Source organism: Oncorhynchus gorbuscha, linkage group LG08 (assembly GCF_021184085.1).
Source record: "Oncorhynchus gorbuscha isolate QuinsamMale2020 ecotype Even-year linkage group LG08, OgorEven_v1.0, whole genome shotgun sequence".
Lineage (NCBI taxonomy): Eukaryota > Metazoa > Chordata > Actinopteri > Salmoniformes > Salmonidae > Oncorhynchus > Oncorhynchus gorbuscha.
In genome coordinates this window covers 78707878-78719569 of record NC_060180.1, presented here as the reverse complement: position 1 = coordinate 78719569, position 11692 = coordinate 78707878, and the positions used below count along the sequence as shown (strand labels likewise).

At 45.3% G+C, this 11692-nt stretch overlaps 1 pseudogene; it reads left to right on the top strand.

The window, feature by feature from the left end:
- The first annotated feature begins 2134 nt into the window (after positions 1-2134).
- Positions 2135-11692, top strand: LOC124041059 (annotated as a pseudogene).

The following is an 11692-nucleotide window of genomic DNA, read 5'->3' as shown; positions in this document are numbered from 1 at the left end:
GGCTGCGTGTAGGGACTGGGCTGCGTGTAGGGACTGGGCTGCGTGTAGGGACTGGGCTGCGTGTAGGGACTGGGCTGCATGTAGGGACTGGGCTCTATGTAGGGACTGGGCTGTATGTAGGGACTGGGCTGTGTGTAGGGACTGGGCTGTATGTAGGGACTGGGCTGTATGTAGGGACTGGGCTGCATAAGTAAGTCTGGAGATACCTTCATCTTTAGAAAGCAATACTCAACCTTTCAAGGACAAATCCCTCTGCAACCAATGGTTCATGTTCTTTTAGTTTTTTTCAATAATAGTTATGAAATGTAAGGAGCATCTCTCCTGTTGATTCTTAGAAATGGTAATCCCGAGGTATTGTACCTTTTCCTTGACTAGAAAATTGCATATAGAGGGTATCACACAGTCTTAACAGCAAACAATTCACACTTATTAACTCTTGATACTCCCCATCCCGGATCCGGGAGCGTAATCATCGACTGACACTAATTAGCATAAAGCAAAGGACATAAATATTACTATAAAATATTCCTTTTCATGAAAATCACAATTGAAATATATTGAGACACAGCTTAGCCTTTTGTTAACCACCCTGTCATCTCAGATTTTAAAAATATGCTTTACATTTACATTTACATTTAGGTCATTTAGCAGACGCTCTTATCCAGAGCGACTTACAAATTTACAGCCAAAGCAAGACGAGCATTTGTGTAAGTTTATCGATAGCCTAGCATAGCATTATGTCCAGCTAGCAGGAGGTAACTTGGTCACGAAAATCAGAAAAGCAATCAAATCAAGCAAGAGAATCTCTCTCTCTCGGAGCCACCATGTGACCACTTATGCAATGTGCCCCCAATGCGGCTATTCTTCAACAGAAATGTCACAATGCTGTAGACACCCTGGGGAATATGTAGAAAGCGTAAGCTCGTTGGTGGTACATTCACAGCTGAATAGGGAGTCATTGGAACGCAGCGCTTTCAAAACCTGGGGCACTTCCGGATTGGATTTTTCTCAGGCTTTCCCTTGCAACATCAGTTCTGTTATACTGACAGACAATATGTGGTCCTTCTGTAGCTCAGTTGGTAGAGCATGGCGCTTGTAACGCCAGGGTAGTGGGTTCGATCCCCGGGACCACCCATACGTAGAATGTATGCACACATGACCGTAAGTCGCTTTGGATAAAAGCGTCTGCTAAATGGCATATATTAATATTCATATTATATTAATATTATTAATTAATTAATATATTAATATCTTTACAGTTTTGGTTTTCTACAGCTGTCAATTATATGCATATTCTAGCATCTTTTCCTGACAAAATATCCCGTTTAAAACGGGAACGTTTTTTTTCTCCAAAAATGACAATACTGCCCCTAGAGTTCCAAGAGGTTTTTAAGGGTGGGACACAGCCAGTTGATTAAGGCTGGGACACAGCCAGTTGATTAAGGGTGGGACACAGCCAGTTGATTAAGGCTGGGACACAGCCAGTTGATTAAGGGTGGGACACAGCCAGTTGATTAAGGGTGGGACACAGCCAGTTGATTAAGGCTGGGACACTGCCAGTTGATTAAGGGTGGGACACAGCCAGTTGATTAAGGCTGGGACACTGCCAGTTGATTAATCCTGGGACACAGCCAGTTGATTAATGCTGGGACACTGCCAGTTGATTAATGCTGGGACACAGCCAGTTGATTAATCCTGGGACACAGCCAGTTGATTAATCCTGGGACACAGCCAGTAGAATAAGACATGTGAAATGAAAGCATCCAACAGGAAGATGTGAGTATTGACAGGAAACAGAGACAGTGGAGCGTGTATTTGGACATTATTGTAGAGAAAGAGAGAGGATGAGATCTAGTATGAGGGGGGGGGATACAGGAAATTAGTTTAAAGGGTATAGTGAGTAGAACGTCATTAGATATAGTCGCAAATATTTTATATTTTTAAGTGCAACGGGGCTGACGGGTAGGATTTAGTTTATCCGTGCCTCTGGCCTACCCTCCAGTACAGTAGGTGGCGGTAATGCACCATAATATTGGATGCCAACCGCCGTTAAAACCCCACCGAAGAAGACGGAAAAGTGCTTAGTGATTTCAACGCATACCTCGGAGCTCCGGTATCAAATGTAACATAACTATTTAAACATTTATAATAGGTTTTACTTGACTTGGGAAGTTGTGAATTCCACACGAGACTGTTTTTTTTATTGAGGGAGAGTGACAGCTACACAGATTTGTTTGATAAATATCTGCTCTTCAAATCTATTTCTGTAATTGTTTCTCAGCCTGAACTGCAGCCCGGAGTTTCAGGATAAGACGGTGAACGTGCAGTGTTGATTTCGGACAACAAGTTTCTGGTCAAAACAGTCATGTAAGTTTGTTACGACTATACTTCAACGTTGGTCTGCGCTGTCCACTGTTGAGTTCATGTCATTTCTAAGTTTGCTTAAAAATGTGTTAATATCTAATTCACATTTGGAAGACTATAACATCTTTACTGTGCCACTTTTATATGGAGGGGAGGCTAATCTACATTTCCCCTTTTATATACAAACTGAGTGTACAAAACATTACATGCTCTTTCTATGACCAGGTGAATCCAGGTGAAAGCTATGATCCCTTATTGATGTAACTTGTTAAATCCACTTCAAATCAGTGTAGATGAAAGGGAGGAGACGGGTTAAAGAGGGATTTTTAAGCTTTGAAACATGGATTGTGTATGTGGCATTAAGGGTGAATGGCCAAGACAATAGTCTGAATGACTAAAACCAGGTAGAAAGTGTGTAGAAATGATCATTAAACTTTTGATTTGATTTAGTTAACCTCTGAACTCTTTTTCTTTCCATGAGTATTTTCAACAGTTATTAGCAGCACTATTTAGTGAATTTGGTAGATTTTTGATCTCAAACCAGTGAATTTAACATTCAAGTGTATATGGGCAAAACTGAATTATTGACAATGGAAAAGTTGTTCCCTTGTCATGTAATTGGTACATTTACTATCACCCCCCTCCCCTCCCCAAATGGATCACGACAGACAACCTGGTTCAATTTGGGTCTGAGGCAAAACCAGTTGAGAACCACTGCCCAATACTGGACTACAGGAGCTTATCGTTACTCCGTATAGTCCAAGGACCTTAGCTAGCTACATGTTCTGTTTAAAGGCCAATTTGGCTCTGGAAGCCGAAACCGACAAAGAAATGCTACATCCTGAACGTGAATCGATTCTCAATTACGGTACGGTTCTAGAAGCAAAAATCCCTTTACTTTCTTATCACATCAAAATAATTTCACAACTAAAAAATACACTCTTACCGGTTGGTGCCAACAGTATTTTTCTGTGACAACACGTTGGGGGCATCATTCTCCTGTTTAGGAGACGCAGATGGCTAACTGGCATCGGTAGTCCACTCTGTCTTCCATTAACATGCTCTTATATGGACATATGACTGTGTTGGGACACTAACCCTAACCATATATCAATATAACACTAAACCTAACCGTGTATCAATTTAACCCTATTTATATATATATAGTGGGGCAAAAAAGTATTTAGTCAGCCACCAATTGTGCAAGTTCTCCCACTTAAAAATATGAGGCCTGTAATTTTCATCATAGGTACACTTCAACTATGAGAGAAAAAAATCCAGAAAATCACATTGTAGGATTTTTTAAATGAATTTATTTGCAAATTATGGTGGAAAATAAGTATTTTAAAAATGTACATACAAAAAAAGACTTTAGGGGAGTCAAGTTGGATTAGATTTACCTTGAATATTGCAACCCATTTGTGTAGACTATTAGCCAGACAACCTGCTGAGTTTACATTTACATTTAAGTCATTTAGCAGACGCTCTTATCCAGAGCGACTTACAAACTGCCCCCAATATGGTGACTACAAATGGGTAGCTGTCCCCCAATATGGTGACTGGAGTATGGGTAGCTGCAGCCCAATATGGTGACTGGAGTATGGGTAGCTGTAGGCCAATATGGTGACTGGAGTATAGGGTAGCTGTAGCCCAATATGGTGACTGGAGTATGGGTAGCTGTAGCCCAATATGGTGACTGGAGTATGGGTAGCTGCAGCCCAAAATGGTGACTGGAGTATGGGTAGCTGCTATCCCCAATATGGTGACTGGCGTATGGGTAGCCCAATATGGTGATTGGAGTATGTGTAGCTGTAGCCCAATATGGTGACTGGAGTATGGGTAGCTGCAGGCCAATATGGTGACTGGAGTATGGGTAGCTATCCCCCAATATGGGTGACTGGCGTATGGGTAGCTGTAGCCCCCAGTATGGGTAGCTGCAAGGTGACTGGAGTATGGGTAGCTGCAGGCCAATATGGTGACTGAGTATGACTGGTGATTGGAGTATGGGTAGCTGTAGCCCAATATGGTGACCCCCAATATGGTGACTGGAGTATGGGTAGCTGTCCCCCAAAATGGTGACTGGTGAGCTGCAGGCCAATATGGTGACTGGGTATGTGTAGCTGCAGGCCAATATGGTGACTGGAGTATGGGTAGCTGCAAGCCAATATGGTGACTGGAGTATGGGTGCAGGCCAATATGGTGACTGGAGTAGTAGCTGTCCCCCAATATGGTGACTGGAGTATGGGTAGCAGACTGAATTGATCCACCAGGCGACCACTTTTTCCTCATTGTTAGGCTATTTGATGTGGAATCTTTATGAAGGTTTATAAATGGAAGCTAAATAGAGTATATAGATAATATACTGCATAATCAAACACTCCCTATTCAGCTAGTGTTTTGAGGGTGAACTGACGGTATTATTTGGTGTTAATAGACTGGTTTTACGCACGACAACTTTCTAACCAAGCTGGGAGATCATTCGAGGACGGCTCATGTCACTCCGGTTCAGCTAGATTATATATTCAAAACAATCTATTGGTAGCTGATCAGTATGTTGCATAAAAAGTATTTTTTACCGACAGCCAGGGGCTCCAACAGTCACACTGTTTACTGAGTTCAACAGATCATATCAAATAAAGTTTAAATAAATTACATCAGAGGCAGTAGGGATGACCAGGGATGTTCTCTGTTTAGTGAGTTCAGTAGGGATGACCAGGGATGTTCTCATCCAGATCAAATAGGGAAGAAGGGAGTTTAAATAAATTACAGATCAGAGGCAGTAGGGATGACCAGGGATGTTCTCTGTTTAGTGAGTCCTCCAGATCAGAGGCAGTAGGGAAGACCAGGGATGTTCTCTGTTTAGTGAGTCCTCCAGATCAGAGGCAGTAGGGATGACCAGGGATGTTCTCTGTTTAGTGAGTCCTCCAGATCAGAGGCAGTAGGGATGACCAGGGATGTTCTCTGTTTAGTGAGTCCTCCAGATCAGAGGCAGTAGGGATGACCAGGGATGTTCTCTGTTTAGTGAGTCCTCCAGATCAGAGGCAGTAGGGATGACCAGGGATGTTCTCTTGATTAGTGTGTGAATTAGACCATTTACCTGTCCTGCTTAGCATTCAAAACATTACTTTTGGGTTTGAGGGAAAATGTGTGGAGTAAAAAGTACATTATTTTCTTTAGGAATGTAGTGAAGGAAAAGTTGTCAAAAAATGATAAATAGTAAAGTACGGATAAATACATAAACTACTTCAGTAAAAATACTTGAAAGTACTACTTAAGTACTTTACACCACTACAAGTGAGCCAGCTGTGATCAATACCATCAGCTGGGAACTCGAGGTGGGCCGGCTGGAAGCTGGGTATACCCCACTTGAGTTCTTGAGAGCTAATCTAAAGTCGGGGAAATTGTTTGCTGAATGTATTTGCTGTCAGTAAGAGGCTAAACATTGATATGAGTGATTAGCTGAAGCTGTATGGGCTCATTTTCTAGACCTCTGCAGGGTATGTGTACAGTATCCCGGACAACTTGTGGGGCGATAGATGTACATACTGTTCCAGCTAACCCTGTCCATGAATCATTCACACCTACCAGGCTTCTACACCTTTCAAGCTGAACCTGTTCTTATTTATTTCAAATCCCCACATAGCTGATGTGCCCTTGTAATGAAGGCAGCCAGGCTTGTCTGTGTAGTTGTCTACACCCTGATGACCCTGCTGAAACTATTCTCCTGCCTGCCTGCCTTGCCTACCTGCCTGCCTGTATTGCTGTCTGTATTGCTGTCTGTATTGCTGTCTGTATTGCTGTCTGTATTGCTGTCTGTATTGCTGTCTGTATTGCTGTCTGTATTGCTGTCTGTATTGCTGTCTGTCTGTATTGCTGTCTGTCTGTATTGCTGTCTGTCTGTATTGCTGTCTGTCTGTATTGCTGTCTGTCTGTATTGCTGTCTGTCTGTATTGCTGTCTGTCTGTATTGCTGTCTGTCTGTCTTCTGTCTGTCTTGCTGTCTGTATTGCTGTCTGTATTGCTGTCTGTCTGTATTGCTTCCTGTATTGCTGTCTGTCTGTATTGCTGTCTGTATTGCTGTCTGTCTTTGTCTGTCTGTCTTGCTGTCTGTCTTGCTGTCTGTATTGCTTCCTGTATTGCTGTCTGTCTGTCTTGCTGTCTGTATTGCAGCTGTCTTGCTGTCTGTCTTGCTGTCTGTCTTGCTGTTCTCCAGTCTTGCTGTCTGTCTTGCTGTCTGTAGGGCCTGGTTGCTGTCTGTATTGCTGTCTGTATTGCTGTCTGTATTGCTGTCTGTATTGATGTCTGAGTATTGCTGTCTGTAACATTGCTACCTCTTGTAACACTACCTCCTCCTCCCCAGAGGATTCTCCAGGGAGTTGTTACTGTGGGTTTTAGGGTGTTGCTGCTGCTGTTCTAACCCCCAGTCTGGATGTGTGGTACTTCAGTAGCGTCCGGTCACGGTGGTCAGGGCCTGGTTCCAGAACCCGGTGTGGGATCCCTTTCCTCAGTAGGGGAACAGAGTGTGTAGAGGGCGCGTCCTGCTTCACGATATCGAGCTCCTAACCCCTAGAGGACACATGAACAATGCCAGATACCTAACCCCTAGGGAATGTGACTAGAGGATCGCCAGGTTAGATGGGTCCCAGGAAGCTGAGTTCTCTGTTAGTTTTCAGTAGCTCCTAACCCCTAGAGGATCCCTTTACCTCAGTAGCTCCTAACCCCTAGAGGATTACCTCAGTAGCTTAACCTCAGATTAGCAGTAGCCTAACCCCTAGAGGATTCATTTACCTCAGTAGCTCCTAATTAGCCCCTAGAGGATCCCTTTACCTCAGTAGCTCCTAACCCCTAGAGGATCCCAGTTTAACCCCAGTAGCTAGCCTAACCCCTAGAGGATCCCTTTACCTCAGTAGCTCCTAACCCCTAGAGGATCCCTTTACCTCAGTAGCTCCTAACCCCTAGAGGATCCCTTTACCTCAGTAGCTCCTAACCCCTAGAGGATTCCTTTACCTCAGTAGCTCCTAACCCCTAGAGGATCCCTTTACCTCAGTAGCTCCTAACCCCTAGAGGATATTACCTCAGTTATTATATTTAGGATCCCTTTACCTCAGTAGCTCCTAACCCCTAGAGGATTCCTTTACCTCAGTAGCTCCTAACCCCTAGAGGATCCCTTTACCTCAGTAGCTCCTAACCCCTAGAGGATTCCTTTACCTCAGTAGCTCCTAACCCCTAGAGGATCCCTTTACCTCAGTAGCTCCTAACCCCTAGAGGATCCCTTTACCTCAGTAGCTCCTAACCCCTAGAGGATCCCTTTACCTCAGTAGCTCCTAACCCCTAGAGGATCCCTTTCCAGTAGCTCCTAACCCCTAGAGGACCTTTCAGTAGCTCCTAACCCCTAGAGGATCCCTTTACCTCAGTAGCTCCTAACCCCTAGAGGATTCATTTACCTCAGTAGCTCCTAACCCCTAGAGGATCCCTTTCATTTACCTCAGTAGCTCCTAACCCCTAGAGGATTCATTTACCTCAGTAGCTCCTAACCCCTAGAGGATTCATTTACCTCAGTAGCTCCTAACCCCTAGAGGATCCCTTTACCTCAGTAGCTCCTAACCCCTAGAGGATTCCTTTACCTCAGTAGCTCCTAACCCCTAGAGGATCCCTTTACCTCAGTAGCTCCTAACCCCTAGAGGATCCCTTTACCTCAGTAGCTCCTAACCCCTAGAGGATTCCTTTACCTCAGTAGCTCCTAACCCCTAGAGGATCCCTTTACCTCAGTAGCTCCTAACCCCTAGAGGATCCCTTTACCTCAGTAGCTCCTAACCCCTAGAGGATTCCTTTACCTCAGTAGCTCCTAACCCCTAGAGGATTCCTTTACCTCAGTAGCTCCTAACCCCTAGAGGATCCCTTTACCTCAGTAGCTCCTAACCCCTAGAGGATCCCTTTACCTCAGTAGCTCCTAACCCCTAGAGGATTCCTTTACCTCAGTAGCTCCTAATAGAGGATTCCTTTACCTCAGTAGCTCCTAACCCCTAGAGGTTTGTGTGTGTGTGACGTCCTGTACTTTCCCAGTACACCCACACAGGGTGTATGATGATGATGATGATGATGATGATGGTGATGTGGAAATGTTGTCCTCTCTCAGGTTCTCCCTGTACAGTCGTAACGGGGTGTTTAAAGCCTGCAGAGCCCTGAGGGCCACCATGGTGGTGGGGGCCACTACTATCCGCCTGCGCCGGGCCCTGTGCCTGGGGGAAGCATTTGAGCTGCGCACCAGAATCGTGGTCTGGGATGAGAAGGCCTTTTACCTAGAGCAGCGTTTCGTCTCCTGCAGGTGTGTGTCTGCTAGTATAATGCCTTATGGACTTCAATGGAACTGTGTATGGCACGGGGACAACTGTGTAGGGCACGGGGACAACTGTGTATGGCACGGGGACAACTGTGTAGGGCACGGGGACAACTGTGTAGGGCACGGGGACAACTGTGTAGGGCACGGGGACAACTGTGTAGGGCACGGGGACAACTGTGTAGGGCACGGGGACAACTGTGTAGGGCACGGGGACAACTGTGTAGGGCATGGGGACAACTGTGTAGGGCACGGGGACAACTGTGTAGGGCACGGGGACAACTGTGTAGGGCAGGGGACAACTGTGTAGGGCCGGGGACAACTGTGTAGGGCACGAGGGACAACTGTGTTTACAACCTGTTTTGGCTTCATGTGTTACATCCCATATTAATCCGTCTATCATTCTTTCCTCTTGCAGGGACGGTCTGGTGGCCGCTGTCATGTTGTGTAAACAGAACGTCATGCGCAGCAGTCCTGACAAGATCCTAACAGTTCCTCTGCAAGAGAAAAGTAAGAGGTGGAAGGGAAGGAGGGGTGTGGGGGAGATGGTGTAGGGGAGGAAGATGAATGACTGGATGGGAGGACGAGCGACTGATGTAGAAGTTGAGAATTTTAAAGGAGGGCTGATATAAGTTTTAGTCCTCATAAGGAAATAAGGGCTTGGAGGCGTGGCTCTCTCCAGTGTGTGTATGTTTGAACGTGGGAAGAGTTGGGACATCTGCCAGGAAAAACACTACAGTTACAGGCACTCAGCCTTCTAGATAACTTTAAACCGTCTAACCAGGAAGTAGCCTGTAACTTTAAACCGTCTAACCAGGAAGTAGCCTGTAACTTTAAACCGTCTAACCAGGAAGTAGCCTGTAACTTTAAACCGTCTAACCAGGAAGTAGCCTGTAACTTTAAACCGTCTAACCAGGAAGTAGCCTGTAACTTTAAACCGTCTAACCAGGAAGTAGCCTGTAACTTTAAACCGTCTAACCAGGAAGTAGCCTGTAACTTTAAACCGTCTAACCAGGAAGTAGCCTGTAACTTTAAACCGTCTAACCAGGAAGTAGCCTGTAACTTTAAACCGTCTAACCAGGAAGTAGCCTGTAACTTTAAACCGTCTAACCAGGAAGTAGCCTGTAACTTTAAACCGTCTAACCAGGAAGTAGCCTGTAACTTTAAACCGTCTAACCAGGAAGTAGCCTGTAACTTTAAACCGTCTAACCAGGAAGTAGCCTGTAACTTTAAACCGTCTAACCAGGAAGTAGCCTGTAACTTTAAACCGTCTAACCAGGAAGTAGCCTGTAACTTTAAACCGTCTAACCAGGAAGTAGCCTGTAACTTTAAACCGTCTAACCAGGAAGTAGCCTGTAACTTTAAACCGTCTAACCAGGAAGTAGCCTGTGCGTTCCATTCCCAGGTGTTGGCCATTATGATCGGGTTGCCTTCAGCTCCAAATGGATGATAACTTGGGTACAGCTTTGAGCATGTGGGCAGGAATGAAATAAACTCAACCAGAGGGTTACACATAGTCTACTCTTCATCTGTCTGGCAAATCTCCACTTTGGACGAGACCTGACTTTATGACCAAAATCCTAGATCCTATTTCCACTTCCTAGTGTATTTTGACACTAAAGTACATGGGATATCACTGTCCTTCTCTCACTCAGTCCTCTTCTCTCACTCAGTCTTCTTCTCTCTGTGTGTTCAGGTGGAGTGTCCCGGCTCAGTCCTCTTCTCTCTGTGTGTTCAGGTGGAGTGTCCCGACTCAGTCCTCTTCTCTCTGTGTGTTCAGGTGGAGTGTCCCGACTCAGTCCTCTTCTCTCTGTGTTCAGGTGGAGTGTCCCGACTCGGTCCTCTTCTCTCTGTGTGTTCAGGTGGAGTGTCCCGACTCAGTCCTCTTCTCTCTGTGTGTTCAGGTGGAGTGTCCCGACTCAGTCCTCTTCTCTCTGTGTGTTCAGGTGGAGTGTCCCGACTGTGTGTTCAGGTGGAGGTCCTCTTCTCTCTGTGTGTTCAGGTGGAGTGTCCCGACTCAGTCCTCTTCTCTCTGTGTGTTCAGGTGGAGTGTCCCGACTCAGTCCTCTTCTCTCTGTGTGTTCAGGTGGAGTGTCCCGACTACCCTGAGGATCTGCAGCACTGGATCAGCTTCATCTCAGCCAGCAGCCAGGCCCTGAGAGCCCAGAGTGGACTAGAGGACAAGACTGGAGCGCAGGAAGACAAAGACAAGTGATTGAGTGCTGTGCTGTTGTCGACGATATGGGAGCATGAAGGCTCTCTCTGACAGATCTGGGGTGTATTCATTAGTGTCGACTGTAGGAAAACGTTTCTCATTTGAAAATAAGAGTTCTATTAGATGAATGTAGGTAGGTTTGTTCCGTTTGGTTCCTAGTGAATACACCCAAGCTTCAGACTGCTGGACACTCTTCCACTCTGACCTCCTGCTGACTAAGGCTGCGTTTACACAGGCAGCCCAATTCTGATCTTTTTCGCCACTATTGGGTCTTTTGACCAATCATATATTTTCACATCAGAAATTTTTCGGAGCTGATCAGATTTGGGCTGCCTGTGTAAACACAGCCCATGAGACTTCACTTCACTGGTGCCTTCTCTCTTCTTGGCCCAGTCCCAAATGGACCATATGCCATATGTACTTGTGGAGATCTGAGATAATTTGATTGGTATAAGCGATACGGTGAAACTTCTACCGATCCTTTCAAAGTGGAAGTTGGATCCATTTCCATATCGATTGCATCTGACCAATCATCTCACATCTGTACTAGGGCGTAGGGTCTGTTGTGGGACTGGACCTAGAGTCAAATAGGACAGACCTGTCTATCGACCCTCTGCTGTATCCTGCATACTCCTTGTGGAGGGTGGCGTGCACAACGGTCTGTTACTACTGACTACCCATTCCATATAGGAATTGGAACATAGGAATCTATAGGAAAGAGGTCAAATGAATTCATCTATATTTTCTATGTTGTAAAATAAAAATCAATTGATTTGA